Genomic DNA, 7,060 nt, shown 5'->3' with positions numbered 1-7,060 from the left:
GAGGTGCACCAACATCAGATACAGTGAAAACAGGGGTTTAACTGTGGGGGATGCACATAAAAATAAATCACATCGTACGTTATAAATATATTAGAAACAACAGAAAGAAATAAAAAACCACTTGTGTCCCTATCTTGGGGTTCATTTACCTTAACATCATATTATCTAGTCATATGCACATGTTTTGACTTTTTCTTTTTTTTAATTGTGAAAATACCATACAGAGGAGTTACAATTACATGGAAAAGGTAATGCGTACATTTCTTATCAAGCATTGTTGCCTCCTCCTTTTTTTTTTTTTTTTTTTTTTTTTGCCTTACCATACCTTCTTTGCTTATCCCAGAGATACATTAGTTATTGCAAATAAGGGATACCATAGGACCTATGTTTCTTTTTTTAATTGTGAAAATACCATACAGAGGGGTTACAATTACATGGGCTAGTTACTGAGTGCATTTCTTTTTTTTTTTTATTTTGAGAATACTGACAGAGGATTTACAATTACATGGGCAAGATAACGAGTACATTTCTTACCAAGCATTGTTGCTTCCTCTTTGTTTCCCCTTCCCATCCCTTACCATACTCTCCCACTTCCCCAACCTGGTCCTCTTCCCCTCAAAGTATTAAAGTTCATTTTTTGACATAATGTCTTGTACATATCATTGTTGCAATGGGTCCACCTGTATCCCGAGTTAAACGAATTGGTTTTTTTCCTTCCTCTCCACAAATTATACCAACATCAAATGCAGTGAAAGCATGGGTTATACCTTGGGGGAGGGACATACAAAGCAACATAGAAATCGTCTTATAAGTATGTTAGAAAAAATTGCATGAAAGGAAAAAAACAAAAAACAAAAAAAATTTTGAATATTTATCTTACGGTTCATTCCCCTAACATCGACTTATCTGACCTTTTCTGCTTGTCTCAGACACATACTAGTTATTGCAAATAAGGAAAACATGGGATGTATGTTTCTTTGAGCCTGGCTAACTTCACTTCTTTGGGCCTGGAATAATTTACTTAATATAATTTTTTCCAAGTCTTTCCATTTCCTAACAAACTGGGTGATCTCATTCTTTCTGATGGAGGCATAGAATTCCAGTACACACACACACACACACACACACACACACACACACACACACACACACACACACACACACACACACACACACACACACACATTTTCTTGATCCATTCGTTTACTGTGGGGCATCGGGTTTGGTTATGTATCTTAGCTATGGTAAATAATGCTGAAAGGAACATAGTTTTGCTGGTAGTTTTACTATGGTCTTGTTTTTGATCATTTGGGTGAATGCCCAAAATGGGATTGCTGGGTCTTAGGGGCGCTCTCTGTAGTCTTTTGAGGAACCTCCATACTACTTTCCAAGGTCTTCGAACAAGTTTAAACTCCCAACAACAAGGCATTAAGGTTACCTTCTGTCCACATCCCATCAGGAAATCTGTTCTTTTAAAAATCTGGAATGCTTCACAAAGTTGAGTGTCATCCTCAGTCAGGGGCTATTCTTCTCTTTATTGTTCCATTGTTAGTGTATGTGCTACTGAATTGAGCACAGAACAATTTTATATATAAAGAGTAATTGATTTTCTTAAACTAGACAATTCCACAAAAATTAAATTCAAAAGAATTGTCGTGAAATTTTAGAACCATGTATTTCTTACATAAGAACACATTTAAGAATAAAGTCAAGATTGACATGTCAAAAACAAAATAATTCCAGACATTTGTTGTTCAACGGATGTGTACGAGGAGGAATTCAATTATTCTGTACAAGGAACCTGTCATAATGAACACTATAGAAAGTGTTAAGGTTTGTTAAAATTTTAATGTTTTAAATATGTTTAATTTTGGGAATGTGCTCATATATGCCAAAATTAAGACTATTTAGCAGGTTGTAAAACTTTTCATTAAAGCATTTAAGATTCATGGTAGCAGTCATATACTACTAAGTATGTACATTTCAGAGTTATAGAAACTTTACTAATGAGAAGTTGCAAAGTGTTTGTGTAAAGACGCAGAGTGAAGATTTAAGACATTAACTTCACAGTTTCTGTTAAAATTTAAGGGCTTCCTTATTTTATGTTAGCGAGGAACAAATGATGGTATAAGCCATATACAAATGATGAGATGAACCATAAATAATAATCTTAGTGGGTAACTTTAAAGGCTCTCATAGCCTATAAAATTCTTGTTGAGCATCATAGACTTAGGCAGAAATATGAGAAAATAATAAATCGAATATGTAGTACATTTCAAATACTGGAAACAGTGGTAAATGTTTTGTTTTTTATTTTATTAATCATTAATATTTATGTATTGGTTTTCCTTATTTGTAGCATTGTTTTCCTTGGTGTAATAGAATACAACTTTTTGTAAGTCATCATTAGGAAGTACTTCAAGAATGTTATTGGGATGGCCACACCGTTTTTTATAGGTCTATGTGAATTTACAAAGAGCAAAATTAATAAGAACAAAATATTGATTAAAAATTTTATCAATTCGAATCTGAATCAGGAGTGTTTATAAATGTCCACACCTAAAATCTTAGCCCTAGACTGAAGCACTAGTGTTACAATGTTGAGCACACAAAAGTGAAAGACTGTTTTGTTTAGTTTTTGTTGGTTGTGGGGCTTGAACTCTGGGTCCTGGGTACTGTCTCTCAGCTCTTCAGCTCAAGGCTAGTGATACTACTTGAGTCACAACACCTCTTCCATCTTTTTCTGCTTATGTGGTGCTGAGGAATCAAACTCAGGACCTCATGCATGCAAGGCAAGCACTCTACACTGAGCCACCCTCCCAGCACCTGAGAGACTGTGTTTTAAAAAATCATCTAAACAACATATACTGTAGTTTTCTGAAGTCTTTCATCCTACACTGAATATTTTTTCTTACGAGCTTTCTAATAAATATGTAATCTATTCAATTTTGAAAAGTACTGTGTACCTCCCACTTATTTCTGGCATTTCTTTAAATCCAAGTCTCTCTGTGTGTCAGGGTGGATACTTTTGCCTGTAACAAGTATTATTGTTGAACACAAAACATCTGGCTACTTACAGAACAAAGGATGTGAAGCTAGAGTAGCCAGATAAAGAACTTCCAGGACAATTCAATGGCAACTCATGTACTCTCTCTGTAGGTGAATAGGCAGCATAGAAAAGAAATTCTTATATTTGAAAGTGATTGAGTGTGTGTGCACATAGGTGTTCACTTATTTATCTGTTATTATAGTTTTAGATATATTCACTAGTATAAAACAATATTTCATATATATATGCATATATATATATACATATATATATATATATATACATATATATATATATATATATATATGCAATAAGACTTTCCAAAACCCAGGGAACCACCTCCATAGGCATCGCTTTCCTATGTTGCTCTCTGGGTAATGAGAATGAAACGTGGAATTGTCCTGTTGTAGAGAACTTACTCAGAGATTCAAGCATTTTTCTTTTAATATGTTGCTTGTTCCTAACTCTAAAATTAGGAAGTCTGTTAATATATATGTTATATTATAATATAGTTAATATCTTATATATAATGTATAATTATTGTTTATTATAAAATATATTTCATATAATACCTGAGAATATTATATATTTATAAGGAAAAATACAACAAACGTATTAGTCCATACTTTCCTAGCCATGATTAGCTTCAGTACAGTTAAGCACATTACATCTCAACAGGAAAATTCTACTGAAGTTCTGATCCCCTTGAGCTAGATAAGGAGAATTCCTCTAACAGAAGCCTCTCCTCAATTATGAGAAAAGATATGTTTGGAAGTTTAGTTTAGTTTAGTTTTTTTTTTATTTTTTGGCCAGTCATGTGGCCTGAACTCTGGGCCTGGGCCCTGTCCCTCAACTCTTCAGCTCAAGGTTAGTGCTCTACCACTCGAGCCATAGCGCCACTTCTGGCTTTTTCAGCTTATGTGGTGCTGAGAAATCGAACCCAAGGCCTCATGCATACCAGGCAAGCATTCTACCACTGAGCCACCATCCCAGCCCAAGTGTGCAAGTTTTTGAGAAGAGGAATTTGGCATTTGCTTTGCATCCTTGATTAGTCATGAATAGATATTATTTGGCTCCAAATTTTGTCTCCTTGTAGGTTCCCTAAACAGTTACACATCAGCCTCATTCCATCACATATCTTTAAGTCCTTCTTTTATTTCTTTTTATCATTATTGTTTTGTTGTCGTTGTATTGCTGATCCTGAAGCTTGAACTCATGGCCTAGGCAGTGTCCCTGAGCTCAATGCTAGTGCTCTACCACTTGTGCCGTGCACCACTTCTGGCTTTTTCTGTCTGGACATGCTTTGAATCATAATATTCAGATTTCAGCCTCCAGGGTAGCTAGGATTACAGGTGTGAGCCACCAGTGCCAAGCAAGTCCCTCGCTTTTAGATATTATTCTAAAAGCCACCAATCCAAGGTCACTCCTAAGATTGTAAATGGATCTATGCCAATAGTTCCTTTAATTGTTCTGGCTATGGTGATTCTTTTGCAAATTATATTGAAACTACTTCACTGTCCTCTTCCTAATCCATGATTCTAGATGTTTTAGTAATAATTACTTAAATTTAGCGGCCATAAACTCAAAATCTCTCAATTATTAATTTCATTTAATTCTTTCAATATGATTATTTTTCAATAAAAATATGAACTTATACTCACCTTCTTGAATCTACCCCTTGGCATGAGCTGGGCCTGGGCCTATTCTACCTCAAATGCAAGAGGTTGGCAAAAGAATAGCCTACAGTATTCCCGCCTAAGAGTGAGGACAAGTAGTTGAGTGCCTAAAAGAAGGAATGCATTCCTGGCATGGGAAGGGGTGGGAGAGACAACAGCCTAGAGAGCAAACTGGCAGTCACAACATTTAACACCTTCTCCTTTGGGGACACTGATCTCCTGCAAAGCGGCAGTGAGATAACTCACCTAGTGAATTTTCATATATGAAGGAAGTTTTCATGTCTCACTACACAACTCACTTGTAGTCAAAGAGAGGGTCATTCTTTTGTGTCCTCCTTAGGCCCAGTCTCATTTTATCTCCATCTTAGACTTTGCCCAGACTCTATTCCTACCAGAAGGTCCCTGATGAGGAGGAATGTGTGATCTCTTGGCTTTTGATTAGCCCTATGGGAACTGAGGCCACTTTTAATTTTGATCTTATTCATTCTGACAAGGCTGTGGTGGGTGGTGGGAAAGCTCATTCTCTGAATTGTTCCCTATTACCAAATCTCTTCAGATAAAGTCAAGAAATGACAGATTTTGCCTGAGAGAGTGAGTTTCTCCATTTCCAAAGAGGTCAATTAATATCTGATTATGAGGCCCACGTGGTGGTCCTTCCCCAGATCCTCCAAACAGGAATGGATGTTACCTCAGAAACCCGGCCATCCTCATTTTTCTTCAGCTCTTTCTCATGAAACTAAAGGTCACAGGATTTGAGTTGAGAAACAAGGAGAAATGAGAGTAGCAGAAGAATCATTGGCATGGGGAAGAATTAGAAACTCTGTGTGAAAAAAGGGCTCCGAAAATCTAGGATCACTCACATCATTTGGGAATCACATCACAGGATTCGGGAATAAAATTAATAAATTACTACCTAAATTAGTAACTCCACGGCTCTGACTACAAGTGTTCTCTCAAAAGGTAGCTGTACTAATTTGATGAGGAAAAAGTAGCACATTCTTTCCTCACAAAGTTCTACTAAGTATCTTCTTCCATAACCCAGGTTGTTCTTACCCTGTACTTGTCGGTTACTTTCCTTTGCTGGATTCAAACAATGACACTTGAAAGTGTTATCATCTTCAGACATGTAATTACATTTTGTTTTAATCCATTTGTTATAATATAAAACAAACTTTTGGGGAAAATATGTCTATGCTATATTTTCTTCCATGCCATAGTTATTTGATGTTATTAAGTATTATTTTAATAGTTTCATTTTTAAAACCTGAGGAAAATGTTTTGTTACTGTTAGCACTAATTAGATGCACCTATTTTGTATTTTTCCATATCTGTATATTTGTTATTAAGCTTCTAACATTGTCTTTTCCCCCTACTGTTGCCTTCTTAAAATTGCTTCAAATTATAAACTCTATATGATGATCTGTATGTGTTCATTTATAAATTTAAATTTTTATCTAATATGCACATTTTAAATGATATTTTCATCCTATTGTAACTGCTCTGAAATCAATATGGAAGTCCTTCATTAAAGAAAAAACACAATGCCACAAAACCAGTGAAATTATGATTAAGAATCTATCGAAAAATATTTAGTAATGATATAGTAGAATCATCCACTTCTCTTATATACCAAAACATGTTTATAGCTATGAAAGGTGCATTTTCTTTATTCCCTCTTTATGGAACATCCAGGTTGATTACACAGCTTGATTGCTATGAATATTGCTGCCGTGAACATATATGTTCATATTGATTTATATTCTTTCAGTATGTATCCAGGTTGCAATAATGGTCTTCAAGATATGTGTCTTTTTTGTATCGTGTAAACTTCCATTATGATCTCCATATGGGTTTCACTAGTTTACAATGCCACACCAACAAACGCAGTTCCTGATTCATTTCAACCTCTCCAGCAGTTTTTTTTATTTGCATGGTGATAGCTCTTCTGGTGTGTAAGATGGGATCTCAGTGACTTTCCTATTTATTTTCCTATGTATTTCCTATGTGGATAAAAATCTCAAACATTTCATTTATTTATTAAACATATTGGTATTTCGTTCTTGATCAGTGTCTTTCTTTGTCTTTTGGTATTTGATCAATTTTTAAGTTTTATAATATTTGATTTTTTCCCATTCCAAATACTCACTTTAGTAAAAAGATTTTTTTCATTACAGTGGTGTATTGCTTGGATATTTTGATTTTGTGAAGGCTAAGAGAATTTGATATTCTCTCAGTCAAATTATAAGCCTGTAAAAATGAAGTGAACCTGATTAAATGAAGTTCTTTCTGCACATTTTCTCCGGTACAGATTTCTCTGATTTAAGAAATGTATATT

General features: G+C 34.9%; 1 non-coding gene across 1 annotated transcript; it reads right to left on the bottom strand.

Moving 5' to 3' along the window:
- Positions 1-1,474: 1,474 nt before the first annotated feature.
- On the bottom strand, positions 1,475-1,576 carry LOC122100726. The gene has a single exon (XR_006146239.1). It is a non-coding gene; the product is annotated as a U6 spliceosomal RNA (small nuclear RNA).
- Between the last annotated feature and the right edge of the window lie 5,484 nt (positions 1,577-7,060).

The sequence above is a fragment of the Dipodomys spectabilis genome, unplaced genomic scaffold (genome assembly GCF_019054845.1).
Source record: "Dipodomys spectabilis isolate Male_0828 unplaced genomic scaffold, ASM1905484v1 ptg000598l, whole genome shotgun sequence".
NCBI lineage: Eukaryota > Metazoa > Chordata > Mammalia > Rodentia > Heteromyidae > Dipodomys > Dipodomys spectabilis.
This window is presented reverse-complemented; position numbering and strand designations above follow the sequence as displayed.